This window comes from Arvicola amphibius, chromosome 13 (assembly GCF_903992535.2).
Source record: "Arvicola amphibius chromosome 13, mArvAmp1.2, whole genome shotgun sequence".
Classification (NCBI taxonomy): Eukaryota; Metazoa; Chordata; class Mammalia; order Rodentia; family Cricetidae; genus Arvicola; species Arvicola amphibius.
Window position 1 is genome coordinate 21,924,155 of NC_052059.1, and position 18,099 is coordinate 21,942,253.

Genomic DNA, 18,099 nt, shown 5'->3' on the forward strand with positions numbered 1-18,099 from the left:
GCTTGTTTATGTGAGTGAATTCATTTTGTGCTGATAGATTTTCTTTAAATTAACAGGTCATTTTCTGTTTATATAATGCAATTAAAAAAGAATAATTAATTTTAAACAATGTATGATTTAATCTTGGACACAGTAAATGTTTTATTGAACATTTGAAGCACAGTCTAATTCTGTCAGGGCTTTTAATTTCTACTCTACATAAAGTCATATATTATACAGATAGTTTTTAAATTTAAACATGTTTATTCATTTTTGTGACAGTTACTGGAGGATACATACAAAATAGTCTGTCTCAAGGTTAAGAGTCAGTAAGATTATTTAGGTCCTATGTGGATACCCACATGTTATATATACTATAATATATTATTTGATAATGAAGATCTGCTGAGTAAGGTCATATATTGAATACTAAAGAGGTTGTATTAAAGTGTCAGAAAAGCTAGATAGGTATACTGTGGAGCCCTTTATACTGAGCAAGAACAAATCAGAAAGCAACACTTACTTCCAGATACCCACTCTATACAACAAATTTGCCAACAACATGAAAAACATTTGTTTTTGATCCAAGTCAAGATGATTCTTTCAGGGGAAAGCTAAAATGATTAATGGCCATAATCTTCCCAACTGCTTTTATTTTATGTTTCAAGCCCAATAATTTTTAGGCCATCATTTGATCCTAATTGTTTTACTTACTCAGGCAGCTCTAAAAGTGTCAACCTTGGCTTAATGTAAAAGTAATATAATTGTTTTGTATCATATATGCAACAAAAAACTATACAATAGTTGAAGAAATATTCCTAGTGATATAATAATGAGTTTTTAACCAATATTTATTTCTCCGGTTGTCACAATGATTAAATAGCAAGACTTATTCATGATATTAGGAAACATTTTATTTGTAATGATGTAGATTAATAATAAATGCAGAAGATTGAAAAAGTCATGTAATTTTAGATGCAAAATCTCATTTTAAAAGAATTATAGATTTCAGTAGAGTACTGTCCATTTAGGAGGTCATATACAAAGAACATACATAGTAAAAATAAAAAGTTACCCTTCCAAAAAAGTGTATCTTTATTATCAGCAAGTGTGAAATATCAGCCCTATTCTGTTTACACTGGAGATTGTACATACACTAAATCAGATAATGTTAAAATCCTCTAAAAATGCTCAAGACAGGCCAGATATGTGTATGTATACACACACACACACACACACACACACACAGAGAGAGAGAGAGAGAGAGAGAGAGAGAGAGAGAGAGAGAGAGAGAGAGAGAACAAGAGAGAGAATCTTTCATTTAATCAAAACTGAACCTAAGCAAATCTGATAAAGAACATACATCTCTATATGTATTCATTGTTAATATTGAGAACTGATTAAGCAACGGAGTTTTTCAGTTGGTTGAGGTGATATATTCCTATGGTCCCTAGCACTTTGGAGAAGTGAGCACAGGATTGCAAGTTGAACACCATCCTGGGATACTTAGTGAAATTCTGTCTCAAAAATTTTTAATCACACCCAATATGCTTATTATATCTTGTGAAATATATGTCAATGTGCACTGGAAAAAGAATTTGGTAATTAATTAAACTATCATATTTTATTTTATATTTTAAAGTCCACATAAACTCAAATCTGTACTTTAATGTAATTAAATTCTTGCTGTAAGAGGCTGAATCTTGAACATTCCAAATTTGTGTTTATGTGATTTACTTATTCTGAAAGAAAAACATTGTCTTCCTTTTGTTACCAAGAATCATACCAACTGAATAGTATAGTAAACATAACCAAATTATTTCAAGATTTGAGAAGCAAAATATTAGCAAAATAATTTAAAAGTAATTTAAGTAATTATAAGATTATTTTTTAAACAGAAAATCATTCATTTATATTCCTTCCAATTATTGTTTTTGAAATGCAGTTTTCACTCCAAAACAGTTAGTAACGTTCATAATTTTTGTTTAATGAATTTTCCAAAATATTATCTAAAAAATATTATCAGATGAAATTTTTATACTTATTAGTTTCTTCTTTCTTTCTTTCTTTCTTTCTTTCTTTCTCTTTCTTTCTTCTTTCTTTCTTTCTTTCTTTCTTTCTTCTTTCTTTATTTCTTTCCCTCTATATCACTCTCTTTCTCCCTATCCTTTTCTGCCCTTCTTCTTCTCTTCTTCTTCTTCTTCTTCTTCTTCTTCTTTCTTTCTTCTTCTTCTTCTTCTTCTTCTTCTTTCTTCTTCTTTCTTCTTCTTCTTCTTCTCCTTCTTCCCTTCCCTCTTCCTCTTCATCCTCTTCTTCCTTCTCTTTCTTGACCAAAGCTGTCCTGGAACTCACAGAGATCTAAACCTTCCTCAGTCTTCTAAATGCTTGCATTAAAAGAAAGCACCACCACACCATCCCTGTTTTTTTTTAAAGTACACATTTCTGCAGTATTTTCCTATTTCTGATCTCTTAAATAATGCAAAAAAGTTTTTCCCCCTAACTTCATTACATTAAGTATTTTTTCCTTTCGTTCTTTCTTTCTTCTTTTTCCTCTTTCTTTGCCTTTTGAATGTTTTTATTTTGTTTTGTTTTTAATGTAAGACTCACTTAACACATTTGTGATGAACAGAATTTCATTAAGCATGATCTAGAGAAATCAAACAATGAAGTGTGTGGTAGTAGAAGTCTGTCTAAATGCAGAACAGATAAGGGGAGTAATGTGAGTCCAAACTCATTCTCTTGTTGGGAACCGGTCTCGTTGTATTTTTTGAGAGTTTCTTCATGGATCAAAAATGAAAACTACAGCAAACAAACAGTCACATAAACCTTCTTCACAGTCTCACCAACAGTCCCCCAGCCCAGCTGTGGTAATAGGCACAGCTGTTTTCTTATTCCCAATCCAACCATAACAGAAATCACTCTCTATTCTGAAATAGAGCCATCCTAATTGGTATACAAAAAATATGGCCTACAACTTTTACACTCATCATGTATTTTTAACATTTTAGCCATAAATAATGCCACACTTGGCATTGGAGTTGCTCACTTCGAAGCTGGGTATTTATATACTGCTCATATGTCAGTTAATTGGCATCAGATTAGCCCCTCAGTTGACTAGACAGTCTCTTACAGACATTTTATATCACCAGTTCCAAAAAAGTAAAAAGAAACAAGAAAATGGGGAAGAAGAACAGATAATGGTTTAGGAAATATTCCCAAAGAATAATATTCTTTAATCATTTAACTTTTCATGGCTAGTAAAATCAGTGTGTTATAGTGCACAGGGAAAATTCTTCCTTGCTGATATGGCACATAATTAACTCAAAATTTACAAGTTTCGTTGAGATTCTATGTGGGTTAATACTCTTGTACACTGTAAAGATTTGTGACTTGTATTATTTTAATGAAATGCTGATTGGCCAGTAGCCAAGCAGGAACTATAGGCCATATGACCATACTAAGAGAATTCTGGGAAGAGGAAAGGCATAGAGTCAGTCACCTATCAGACACAGAGAAAGCAAGTTGAGAATGTTACACTGAGCCATGCTGAACCAGGCCACATGGCTAAACAAAGACAAGAATTATCAGTTAATTTAAGTTGTAAGAGCTAGTTAATAATAAGCCTGGGCTAAAAGGCTAACTGGTTTATAATTAATATAATCATCTGTGTGTTTCTTTGGGACAGAATGACTGCAGGACTGAGTAGGACAGAAACTTCCATCTACCATTCTAAATGCAGAATGAATATCCAAATCTTGTTTCAGTATCTGAATTGCATTCCAAATCGTCTTTCTGTGCTGTGCATTGTGACAGGAATCTCTATTGTAATTTCTGTCAGTTTGAAACACTTACTCTACTTTGCCTTTTTAATAAGGTCTTTTGAACGTATAGAGAATTCATACAAACCTTCAGCAAGTAGTTTTTATTGGTTATTCAACAAATACACACCCAAACTACTCTTCTTTCACTTTGAAACACATGCACACTGTAAATGGGCATACCCATATCAGATACCATTAGTCACTTAAATCCCGTGCCTTTGTTATTCTCTCTTCTTAGCCAACAACATTTTAATGATTTCATATTATTTATTTGGAAAGCTGATATCATTTCCTCAATTCATTTAGATATGTTTTAGCTATATCAGATTATAATATGATTTTTTTTTATTTGTTGCCTGACAAGAAACGCAAATACAGTGCCCAAAGCTGTCTGCCTGTAGTCCTTTCATCTACCTAATCTGTCTTCCTTAGTACACAAGGAGGAAGGATTAAGGCTGGCATTCCTCTCCTCTAGCATACCTTCATTCTCTGCTCAGTAGTGCTCCTACCGTTCTATGTTCCTAACAGTGAATTTTTTTTTCTCTTTTCCTGGATGTCACACTGTTGACCAACCCCCACCAGTCCCAACCACATGGAAAACTTTACACCCTCTGCTGTAGACTTCACCATCCTCAGACTCTTAATTTAAAAGTGATTTTGCGCAAGAGTACTTCCCTTTTCCCTCTCTTCCTGCCCCTGAATTACCTATTGGCTGCTCAGATCCAGTTCCTCCTCTTAGAGCAGGGAACTTTCTGTTTACCCTCAGGACCAAGCTGTGCATTGCCACCGATGTCAGATTCCTTTAGCTGTGTCTGGGGCAGAGCTTTTGCTATCTGGTTTTGTTCCTGACTGTGACCCTGTTGTCTGGCAGAGTGTTGGTCGTGTGTGTGGCTTGTTGCATATTCCCTGATGGAACAAATCAGGCACTGATAAAAAAGCACCAGTGTTAGAGCTTGTGTATGTGAAGATTCTACAGGACTGGTTTTCAGCTGGAGAAACGGATTGCAGGTGGGAGAGATGACATGATTCTGATAAAGAAAGTCATACTTGCTGGGTGGTGGCACACACCTTTAATCCCAGCACTCGGGAGGCAGAGGCAAGCAGATCTCTATGAGTTTCAGGCCAAACTGGTCTAGTTTCAAGACAGACTCCAAAACTTTGTCTTGAAAAACCAAGGGGGGGGGGCATTACTTTATATATTCTCCCAGGATCCCAGAATTATTGTTTTTGTTTGATGGCTTAATTAGTAGTTTTTTCTTTGTACTCATTCTTTGTATTTTTAATTCCAATTCAGACCATGTAAATATATACCTATATCAAATATTTTATTTTAAATTCATATTTTATTATCCTATAAGCATACTTATAAAATGTAGCTTTTGTTTGTATAAGTTAACCTCAATTTATTATAGAGTTTGTTTTACTTAAAAATATTAAATATTGAATAGTGTGTACTCAAATTCTACCATGTTGTAGAATCATGTATGTATTATTTTTTCACATGTATTATACATAAATTTTCCAAAAATGTCTCAAAACTTGTACTTCCCTAATAGCAGTTTTTTTCTTCTTATTTCTTAACTAATATCTTGTCATTTTAAGGCAAAATAACCATTTTTGACTTAAAATGTAGACATGAGCTGTGGTTCTTCTGACATCTTACTCTATCTGCAAGTTAAGCTTACAAATCTTGACTTTATTTGAAAGTACATTTCTTTTATTTACATCCATATACCCGTAATCAAAACTACTTGGCTTTTTTATTCTCTTTTGACTGATCTCAGATCATAGAAACCAAATACTATTCCAATGACACACATAAAAGGCTTGCCTTCACATTCATAATCTTTTTTGTTCAATTTAAAAATATCTTCTTTCTGCCTTCTAGATATTTGAAGATGCATGCTGACTTTTTAAATTATTCATCTCTTCCACAAATACATTTTAACATTGATGTTATGCCAAGCACACTTTCTTGATGTGATTGCCTCAGTACTGGGAAAGGACATTGTGGTAGATTGAAACTCTTTGTTGTACAAAGGAGGAAACTGAGGCTTAATGAGGGCAGATGGCTTATTAAAGGTTGCAGCAGGAGTTTGTTGGAGTTAGACCTGTAATGCATTCCAGTTGGTGCATCACGGCCTTTTCTTCCTGAGTGCATTTAGTTTGCAGTTGTTAGATGATATCCTCTTTTTTCTTAAAAACAGAAGCTATCTATTTGACTGATAGTTTACAGCTACAAATTATCAGACTGTAAACAGTGAAGAGATATGTGTGTATGTATATGTGCTTCTGTGTGTGCGTGTGTGCGAGTGTGTATGCTTTTGTGTGGGTGTTTATTTTTGTGTATGTGTGTAGTAGCTTGTGTGTGTCTGTGTATTTTGTGTATGTGTGTGTCTGTGTCTGTGTATGTGCATATGTTTGTTTCTGGTGGACTCTTAGTGTATGTGTGTGTATACGTTGTGTACATGTATATGTACTTTGTCTCTCTCTGTGTGTATAGTTTGTGAGAGTGTGTGTTTGTTCTATGATCCAGTTCTTACTGTGTCATTGGCTGATTGTATCTTGCAGCTCCTTTGTCTTTGCCTCTGTTATGCTGGGAATACAGGCCTCCGCCTTCGTGTTCAGCTTGAACTTACATGCTTTATCTAGTTTTTTACTATCTTAAATGTTCTAGCATGCAGAAAATATCCGAATAAAACATTTTTCAATTAGACTTTAGGATACTACATATTTAATAAGAATCTATACATTAGTTATTAAATGGAATTACAGAGTGATGGTCAGATTTTCTATTGCTGAGTACATATTTTAGAAAAATATCTTAAGGATGAAAGTATTCCTTCTGGCTCAAAGTTCCAGAGGTTTCAGACTACCACAGTAGTGAGGGCAATGCAGAACAGACTTGCCATGTGTATGGCACCTGGAAAACAAAGATGAAGGATGCCCCTTGGGCAAACTTTCTCTTTTTCCCTCTTGTTTTCAATTCACGCAGATCACCAACACTCAGTAGGACCAGCGTGGACTGCATTCAGTGTTGGTCCTCTCTTCAGTTCCTCCTTGCTGGAAACAGCTTCACAGAGACACCCTGAGGGGCACTTTATCAATCTTTCAGGCACTTTTCTATTTAATCAAGTCAACAACTAAGATTAGGCAATAGGATTGAGAATGAATGTTGATGGAGCTGTTTCTCCTATCTTATATAACATCCTAATTAAAAGGAAAGGTAAAAAAGATCAGAGGGGGCAATTAATTCCTTGATTATCATTCTTCCAGTTAGTTGTATTGCTTACACTGGAATAGAGATTTATAAGCCCAGGAAGTCTTTCTCTTCCACAGATTGAAGCCTGGGCTTACATGTTACTCTTTTAGCATAACTACTTATACCCATATCACTCATTTCAAGTCCCCAGAACCTTGTGAGTAAATGAAATTTACTAGTAAAATCTGCAATTAATTACTACCAAAGAATGATTTACAATGCAAAGCATTGATTTCTTTCTTAGTGTTTACTTTCATTGGATATTATGCATATATTTTGATTATAGTAATTTTCACATAATGAGAACACCTCATTCTTAATAAAAATTAGCAAATATAATTTAAAAATAGCTATACTTACAATAAAAAATCATCTTAATCTCCAAAATTTAACATGTAGTGGATTGATAATAGATATATAACATCATTAATATATACAGTTTCTACCTAACATATTGTCCTAATTAATATTTTGTCAAATTGACATAAGCTACAGTTATCTCTGAAAAGGTACTCTCAATTGAGAAAATGCCTGCTTAATTCTGGCTGATTGGCAGGTCTGTCAAGCATTTTCTCAATAATAACTGATGTGGGAGGATCCAGTTCATGGTGGGTGGAGCCAACAATGGACAGTTCCTCTGAGTTCTATAAGGAAGAGGGCTAACCAGTTACTGATAAAGGCAGCCAGTATACCACATTCTTCCATGGTTTTGGTCACAGTCCCTACCACCAGGTTCCTTCCTTGGCTTCCTTCAATACACTATGACCCAGTATGTGAAAACCAAATAAACCCTTTCCTCTCAAAGATGCTCTTGATGATGGTGTTTTTGCGGAAATAAAATGGAAACCCTCACTAATACACAAGCCTTTGCATTCTTATGGAATGTGTGTTTGAATAGCGTGTTTGAACAGAGGCTTTTAAAGGCAACCACAGACTCGAGCTTCTACAGTGCTTACGTGATGCCTCCTTAGACTCACAACTGAAAAGGTCTTCCTGAAAGTGTAAGCAACAGTGGATTGTCATATACCTGCTTGCTGTAAACTGTCTTTCCTGTACATGAAAACAAACTCTGAGTTGCATGTGGGCATGAAGACGTATCCCTACAGAACCAACAGTACAGAAGTTCTAGGATGTTTCCTAGATTTCAGTATCTGCTTTACGATTTCACTCTTTATCAAACCTGATGTGGGATTTTCCTCTGTATGCTTTGATTACCATTGATGAATAAAGAAACTGCTTTGGGTCTATAGAGCTATAGAGGAACAGAGCTAGGTGGGGAAAACTAAGCTGAATGCTGGGAGAAAGGAGACAGAGTTAGAAAGAAACCATGGAGCCGCTGCCAGATGTGCTGAAACTTTGCTGGTAGGCCACGACCTCATGGTGATGTACAGATCATTGGAGATGGGTTAAATTAATATGTAAGAAATAGCTAATAAGAAGCTAGAGCTAATGGGCCACGCAGTGATTTAAATGATACAGTTTCTATGTGATTATTTTGGTTCTGGGTAACCAGGATAAAGAAGTGGCCTCCTCATTACCCAAACCTCAATCTTAAAGGGTTAATATGCATTAAACATATATAGGCATTAGTACTCACACAGATATATTTTAGCAGTTAATATTACACTTGATTCTTAGAAAAAAAACATATTTACTATACATTTGTCAACTGGTAAACCCTAAAGTTGTTATTGCTCTAAAAAAGTAATATTTGTTTCCTTTTTTGGATAGTTGGTCATCACTTAGTATACTGTTTTTACTTAGTCCCATAGTTAACTATTTGTGTATTGTTTACAAAAATAATTTAATTATGTATACCAATTTTCCATGTTAAAAATGTGACTAAAATAAAAGAGCAAGAATAGATATTATAAAACCAAAACAAAAAAAGCAATAATAATAGCCTAGGGTTTATATATAGCTCTATGCAGTCAGCATTGAATAATGGTTTCTATTGTGGAGTGTCATTTGGAACTAACAACCTAGAGAATACATCAACTACTTTCTTTCTTCTAAGAATTTAAGTATTAGAAAAATATTACTTGAATAAAACAAAAAATAAGAAATTTAGTTATTTCAGTCCTTTTACACTGATTTTGGCAATATTTCAACACAGCTAATTAATTAAAGATGTTATTGATTAAGTTGAATAAAATGTGATATTGAATGTAGGCCTTAACCAATAAGCAGTCTATGGTTCCATGCTTATGAATCATTGCTAACTTTTCATTTAACTAGAAATCATATGGATTAACATTAAGTATTTTGAGGGATACATGTCTATTCAAAATTTTGTAAAGTATTAAGTTAATGTTTATTTATAATTCCAGTATGTACATTGTTATTTCTGTAAAAAATAAATATTAAAAATAATTTTGTTACTATCCTTAAGTTCTAAATATTGAAACTCTCTTATAGAATGTTGGGAAAAACTTAAGAACTTGCTTTACTTCAACCAGTTTTTCTGAAAAATAATCTTAGTAAGCACTAACTGCCATAGCACTAAAATACTAATATAGCATATTCATTATCATTATGTAAAACTGTTTCCTTATATTTGATGTCATATAGCAAATTTGTGATGCATAGCATGTCATTTTTCTTGAAAAAATTGCCATAAAGAAGGATTGGGTGTGAATTTCAGTCCTACAGAAATTATGTATGACATGTATCAGGGATTTCAAAGTTAACTCGATTTGCAAGTTTAGAGAAGCAAATAAGTACTGTGAGAGAAGAAATTTCTATCATTATCGAAGTACCATTCTTAATACTGTAAATTCTGTAAATACTAATAACTTTTTTAATAGCGAAGGCAGTTAGCTTGTTTGTAAATGCATTCACGATAGGGTTTTAGGGATATCAGAAGACTGAAAGAAAAGAAAGCGATAAGTAGAAATTGGGAATGATATTAACAGTGAACCTTAAAGATCAATGATGAATCTGCTTTGATTTAGTGTCATAATTACTGATGTGGAAAAGTGATTAAGCAAATTATATTAATAAAATTCACAACTGATCATAATTTACAAAGCATACCATTGATCTGTTTCAACGGTATTGAATAAAGGGGGACATTCAGGAATTTAAGGAGGAGAGAAATAAAGTCACCTTTGTAAGAAAGTTAATGAACTGCTTTTAGCAAACACTAAGAAAGTCAACACTAAATGCATCTATTGTGACATTCACAACATCGTAGCGTCGATGACAAGCTGAGAGTGAGAAAAGTGTCAGAGAAGAATATTTAAATAAGACTCTGATATTGTAATCATAAATACATAATTCTAATTGCTGACACTAAGCATATGAAGTAATGAGAATTTTTTTTATTAAGGCCAATACATCCTTTAACTTTGTTAGAATGTTATCTTCATTCTTAGGAGAAACTTACTTAAAAGTCTTGTGTTTAGAATTTTGAACTACTTTTATCAAGGGAGGAAACCAATGAGTCTTATAATCAATGTTTTGCTTATCAAAGATCATACTGTAAAAGATGCATATAAGTTATATCATTGAATTTACAGGATGCACTATGAATCGCTAGCTTCAGAGCCTTCCTTCCTGTTATAATAGTCTGAACATCTAAGGGAACTTTAAGAGGCAGGATAATTTCTATAAAATGAAACATAACTATATGTTATAAAATAGGCTATTATACTTGCGTGTCATTTGTGTTATCTCTATTGTAGTTACAAACAAGGAATTCTTGTCTTTGTTTGTTTATATGGAATAAGTATGAACAGAATTTAAAATTGATACACAAACAAATGGTCATGGAAAATACATTGTCAACTTGGATAGCATATGATATTAGACATTCATGACATTTAACACCCTTTGATAAAACATTCACTCAGAAAAAAATTAAACATCCATCATTAGACCATAAATATAAAAAGCTTATGGTGTTTTATTCCACCTCCCATGGTTAGGGACAGAATGCAGACATGCCACAATAATGTTTTTTTATTTCTACTGTTCGAACCATATTAATGAGAACATCATTTGGAGAACTAATTATTTCTATTGTCTTGTGTCACCACTTTCTAATTCCCCTATATTAGCACAGCCAAAGCAAATTAATTGCTTTTCCAACAGTTGAACCTTGGCCAAGAATGAGCTCACAGTCCCTTCCAGTTTCCCTGTTTGTGGGAGTGCATTGTGTCAAGAATTTCTCTTGATACTAAACATAGTCTCAAGAATACCTTTACAGACTTCTGCGTGCTCACTTGATGGAATTTATAAGTTTAAGTGACCCGCCAGGAAAGATAAAGTTCTTAGCTGAAAGATTATACATCAAAACAGTTAAAGTGAAATTAAAATTAAATGAATGAATCTCACTGAAGCAAAAAAAGCAGTAATTAATGGTTCCCTTAATTGTCTTCATAAAATATTTGCATGGGTCTAATTTGCATAATTTGCATGTATTAATTAATCTTTCAAAGGAATTTTGTGCTGAGAGAAGCCAAAAAATCTCTTTGTTTTATTTAAGATCTAATGAAATATTTATCTTCTTTAATGAACTTCTCATCTTCATTAAAATAAAAATTGCACAAGTTTGTATGTTTTAAATGTTTTTATAATTGAAGTATTCAAAAAATCTCTTTAGACTTACAACAGCTGAAAAACAAACACATCATTTAGCATTCAGTATCATTTCAACAGCACTTACACTTTAAAAAAGAAAGTTCAATCTCACTTTCTAAAAGGTGGCAAAGCATTTGGTAAATGAAAATTGCTCTTTAGTTTGAAGAACTAAGACTTATAAATTCTGAACAGTTCTTACAATGACAATGTTCTTTTTATGGCTGAGATACCAAACAATGAAGGTATAGATAAGCAAAATTAGTTATGTTCAATTGTCCAGGGAAAGGTTTACTGGATGAAAATATTTTAGCTAGTTCAAAGGAGTAAATCCATTAAAATTCACTTTCATATTAGTAATGATTGCTAGATCAACAGTATTTCCTGGTCGAAGCTTTCCAGCTTTGAGTTTATTCTAAATCTGTCTATTGAATAATTACAGCAGGGGGTTCTTCTCGCACAAACTGAGGGATCGTAGTAAAAACCAAGAGACGTGCCTTGGAAGAGTTGGAATCCACAATACCTATCCAGTGCCAAATCATATGTATTCATGGGAACTGAGAACATGTGAGGAGAGAGCATGCAAGTAAAAAAGACATAAGGCTAGAGGAATGACGAGCTGTCCATGGCATCCATTCTTTACGATGTAGGCGCCTTTCAGGCTGCCATAAAGAGGTTCATTCCTAGTGCAGCTGAAGGTTTGTGGAATGTTGTTGTTTTTTTTAATTTTCCCTCTTTTTTTTTCTTTTATTTCTATGGCAAGCTCCTTTAATATTTGGGGAAACTGAGACACATGGATATATATCACCTGAGCTTAATACCTAATTGAAGATCTGAGTCCCGTTTGCTTTCATATGCCTTGCTTTCTATACGACAGACATCACCATTTACGAAGTGTTTCTGATCACCTAAATGTAGCCCAGATAATAATGGTGGCATACATTTAAAAAGATGAACATTCATAATGCAAATTTATAATTCTCTCCCGGCAAAGTTTAGTAACATGATAAAATCAATTAAGTTGACTTTGGAACTGCTGTGAAACTCATCTTTGGTGAGAAGGCATTTTCCGCTGTCATCACATTTTCTTAAGAAGTGCTTTCTAAAATAAACCAAAGTTTAGTTTTCTTTATAACAAAGAAAGATCCAATCATTTATAGGAGGATTAATGAATCAGTGATCAGATAAATTCCAATAGAGAATTTGTTTGACATGAACATAGTTTATTAAACTGATTGTAAAAAGATTAAAATTAACATAATGTTCTTTAGTGCCATGAAATCAGTCCTGAACAAAATGAACTAAGAGGATCCTCAAGTGGCATTCAAGATGTGACTTTGGGGTTTTACTTTGTTAAAAACTTCCTCTCCTGATATTCCGCTACCACCAGAATGTCAAAAACATCAATTTGTTTCTTTGATGTAAGCCCATGTGTGATGTGTCCACGGTCTGTGTGCACACATACACATGGACTCTGAATCCGGAGCTCCTGGATTCACACTCCCATGTTTTTATTCTTTCTTGTTGTAACACTGAGTATGTAAATAACTTTAGTTCTTCAGATTCTCAGTCGCTACATCTCAGAAGAAACTTCTCCTCTCCTGACATAAATTAACATAGACATAAAATAACAGAGAGCTTAGGAAGGTGACTGGAAAAAGTCATTGTTAGCTGTTTTTACAACTAGACACAATTTTCATAGTATCTGCAAACATATCCATTCTTGGAAAACTCTGCACATATCCTGGGAAAGATAATAATTAAGAAATTAGTCAGTGAAAGCATTTCTCTGTACAGAATACGCAGACTCTTCTTTACAGCTCTCTGTAAACTGGCAGATGGAAGTAACACACAACAGACTCCACAGGGCACTTGAAACTTTCACAAGATATGGATCTCACTATTTAGGTCAATTTAAAAAAATACTTCTTAAGAAAATTAGATTATAGCTAAAATTATATATGAATATTTATAAATTTAATAACAGATAAACTACACTTTTACTCAAATTTAAGATGGAAATATTAGAGCCTCCCAATTTTTTAATTATATTTTGGCAAATCTCTGTTAATATGATTTGTATTATCATACAGTGTGGAGTAACTACACACTCTTCTAATTCATATATAATCACACTCCTGAGATAGTAAATCTCTAAACAGAGTTCCACTTAAGCTTACTAATTATACCTATAAAACGATGAATGATGGCTACAAATTATTGGATGTGACTCTCATTCTTTATTTATTTCTCCCTAGGAGAAAGAGCACTAGATTGGGGAATTTCAGACCAATAAATTATCCCCATATGTATTCAGGTGTACTGTGTTTAACTTTGATTCCATACTATGGCTTTTGCATTTAATTCTGAAGCTCATGAAGTCATGGCAGTAGTAGAATTAAGAAGTAGATGTTTGCTCATCATGATAAAATATTAGCTTGTATTAATAATCATAATGACCTTATTTTAATGGCTTGGGGGTGCTTAATATACTTCTAATAAGCCTATCTGAATGTGAGTTATAATAGTCATGACTTGTTTTACTATGTATCTCCACCAAAGCGCTATAAACTTGTACAATGTAGGCTTTATCCAGCATCTTGGGAATAAAAATGAATTCCACAAGTGAGTGAAATTAGATACAGTCAACATGAAAGGTCCTCACCTACCTCTTCTGAAGCACAGAGGACAGTACACCACTGACCTTTGCTGCCTAGGTAGTACTGTCTGTCCAAAGATACCCTGTATTTTCTAAATGGACTCAAAAATAAATTCTTTTACAGAGTTTCACTGTGATATGCTACTGAAGCTGTGATTTTCTTTATTCTCTGGTAATAGTAAGAAAACTACAGTCAAGAAGTCAAAGGCATAGTTGTCTTGCATGATATAAAAACACATTTAAAAAATCCCATCATTTAACTTATAAGCAGGGTAAAGCTGACAAACTCTTTTTGATTGAATTCAATGTCTCTGGTCTTATTAGCTCCGATTTTCAGGCATACTTGAGATGGTAGTTTGAAGCCCACTTCCCTACCATTCCTCCTTTCTGTGTATATAATTCAAATTACTCGTATTACATGAGACATTTTACAACTGTGAATATTTCAAAAAATAAGAAATGTCCATGTGGTCAGCTCTAAGGTTCAGTACGTAAAAACACTTTTTACCAAGCCTAAGGAACTGTGTTGGATCCCCAAGACCCACATGGTAGGAAGAGAAACTCTGACTTCTGCCTGGTTGTCCCTCTTTAGAGACATGTCTGTAGATAGCATGCACATGCATACACACACACACACACACACAACACACACACACACCACAATACACAAACACACACACACACACAAATAACAGAATGTAGTACAATTTGCAAAGAAGCATCATGATTATTCAAATTATTAAAAATTAAATTATTATTCATTAAAATAAATTGCATGAGATTGTAAACGGAGACTGCTATTTGTTTCCTGGCTGCCCAGACCACAAATCATCACACAGAAACTATATCAATGCTGCTTAGGTGCTGGACTCAGGCATATTTTTACCTAGCTCTTACATCTTAATTAACCCATTTCTATTAATCTCCATATGGCCACGAAGATGTGACCTACCGGGAAGATTCTAGGGTCTTTTCTCTTGCAGCTACATGGCATCTCTCTGACTCTGCCTACTCTCTCTTTATAGCTCTGTCATATGTCTAACCTGGCTTTACTCTTCTAAGTCATTGGCCAAAAAAACTTTATCAACCAATAAAAGCAACCTATGTACAGAAGGACATCACACATCATAAGATTTTTAAAGAATTTACCACTTTTGTACAGCACTTGGAAGACTTATATTACCCAAAGAATTCAAGATGTGTTATCAATGTGTCCTACAAGTGAAAATATGTGTTAAAGTCTCAGTGACTGTAAAAATAGTAAATGTGACAGGTAAAATGAAAAAAAAATATACTCATTGGGTGGATAGTATATTCTCTGAAATGAATCTGTCTTCACATGTAAGGATTAGTTAGAATGTCACCAATTCATGTAGCATTTGTACAAACTTACCAGAGATTTCTCATAGCATAGTCAAAATCTGACAATAATTAATTTTTGTCCATGTCAGGTATGTTATTTATATATTTTCATTATTGTCTTACATAAAAATTAAGATACAGACAAAAATACCTATTGCTTCTTTATAGATAAAATAATATAACCAATGATGGCACCTGGTCACATTTAATTGAGTTGATTTCAAGTTGAATTAGAAAAACTCCATATTGTGGCTCTCAGAAACATACCCTTGTTTAGTCCAAGTCAAGATTATCTAACTGAACATAATAACTGATGGCCATATTTCCAAAGTCATGCAAATCCTTATGAAAGATGAGCTGTCATTACATGCTGTTAAACAACACTGGTTTAAAGAACTTTGTGAATAGCATGAGAGTCTACAGTCTTTAAAACCCTAGTTTCATATTTACTGAAAGTTACCAACTAACTACTTTAAAAACTGTTTATAAAGTGGAACTACCCAGGAAAAATTTTATGGAAACTGATGTTAGTGTGGTGATAAATCAACATTGAAAATGTTAAATTTTGTCTATTGCTTCTTCATTTAAACAAACCAGTTTAACTAGACTTTAGTTCCTTGTTTTATGGCAATCCCACTTGGGTGTTCATTTCCCAAATAATTGGTGTAAATATTTAGATTGGTAATGCATACTTGAATCTGGAATCCAATTCTTGTTTATCTTGCTGAAAAGTATTCCAAGTATAGTTCTATTCATTTGTAAGAAATTTGATAAGGACCAATTTTTTACTGAAAACCAACAATCCACACAGAAAGGCGCCTGCCAAAACTGTCACCAAACCAGTAAATTTACAAGATATCTTTATAAAACAAAAGATATGCAAAAAATCCATATTTATGTTAAATATTTATGATCAACAAAGAAGTCAAATTGATTTTTTTATTATTAGGCAGTTGTTCTTATCTTTAAAATATATAGTTATTTTGCACGATATATTTGGGGTTAACTGTATGCACAATTTCTATAATGTTACCATGACTCTTTTAGATTTCTAAATATTTTTTATTATTAAACATGTTTATTATTTTGGAATATAATTGATTTTACTAATTGCAATAATTAATGTATTAACAATCATCAATAATTATGTTCAATGCATAAGTGTGTCTGAATACCATATTTTTCCTACTTTGTATTTACTTTTCTTCCTTTTTAACACATATTTTTAACAACTAATAGAGATTGTAAAAAATAAAAATTACAGGGTACAATATGAATAAAATCCCATTCAGTTAAAGACTAGAAAAGCATCACTTATCCTGCCAATTTAATGCAAGTGGCTCAGATCAGGGCATCATTCTGATGACACAGGTTTGACAGACAGCACATTACCATCCCAACTCTCAGTTAGTGAGTTAATTAGTGCCACAGCATGGTCAGTAACACTGGTTACTGAATATTCTAAGACTCAGCATTGACATCAACGGACATCTTTGTAACATGTTCGTTTGCAAATTTCAGACAAGAATATGTGAGCAGTCTTTGCATTCTGTAAGGTGCTGTGCAGATATTGTTAGCTATTAGTATTATTCCTGTTTGGTGAGATTTCACCAGACGTTGAAGAAGAAAGGCTAGATTGTATAGCAGGCAAAGATGACTTACAGAACATCTTTAAAAGAACAGATATATAAATGGATGTTTGCTGTCCTGACTGACCAGTACCAAATAATCACTAAGAGGCTTACATTAATTACAAATGCTCAGCTGTTACTAATTAATTACAAATGCAAAGACTTGTTACTAGCTAAATTATTAAGTACTTGTGACCACGAGAGTGATTCCTATAGCTAAGAGGTTCCTATAGCTAGTATGGTCTCTGCAATAAAAGAGGTCTAGGTCATAAAGTACAGTGACATCTCCCCTATGGATGGGTAATGGTCAGGGAGGGAAGAGTCTGGTATAATTATTTTGGGTAATTTGGGTGAGGCTTGTCTCTATTGCTAAAGAGTGAGGTCTGTTTCCACAGATGACACAAAGGTCACCAGGTCCTTAGCAAAACCTGCTGTTCACTTTCTGGATTTGAGGCAGGTATTTGATTTTTATCAACCCCATTGAGGAGGACACCAATGTGATTAACTTCCTGGTTCTCTATGTGTTTGTCTGTGAATACAAGGATCTCTGTGCATCCAACAATAATACATATTTGAAATTCAACTGATAGGTCATAACAGGACCTAGGCAATGATAATAAAAAGAAGTGATTGGTAGTTTGACCTTTGTAGCTTGGCAAAGAGATAGAAGCTAGAATAGATAATGAGCTTGCTTGCTTGGTGGTGTTAAAATTATCTAACAATAGCATACAGATGAAGTTGTCAAGTAAGCATCTTGCAGTGGGAAGGAGCTGGGGTCAGAAGCACAACTTTGGCATCGCTGAA

The 18,099-nt window shown here is 33.5% G+C and overlaps 1 protein-coding gene across 1 annotated transcript in view; it reads left to right on the plus strand.

Moving 5' to 3' along the window:
• Dach1 (dachshund family transcription factor 1) overlaps positions 1-18,099 on the plus strand; it is a 364,433-nt gene that overhangs the window by 332,461 nt on the left and 13,873 nt on the right. The gene's annotated exons all lie outside the window — the stretch shown is intronic.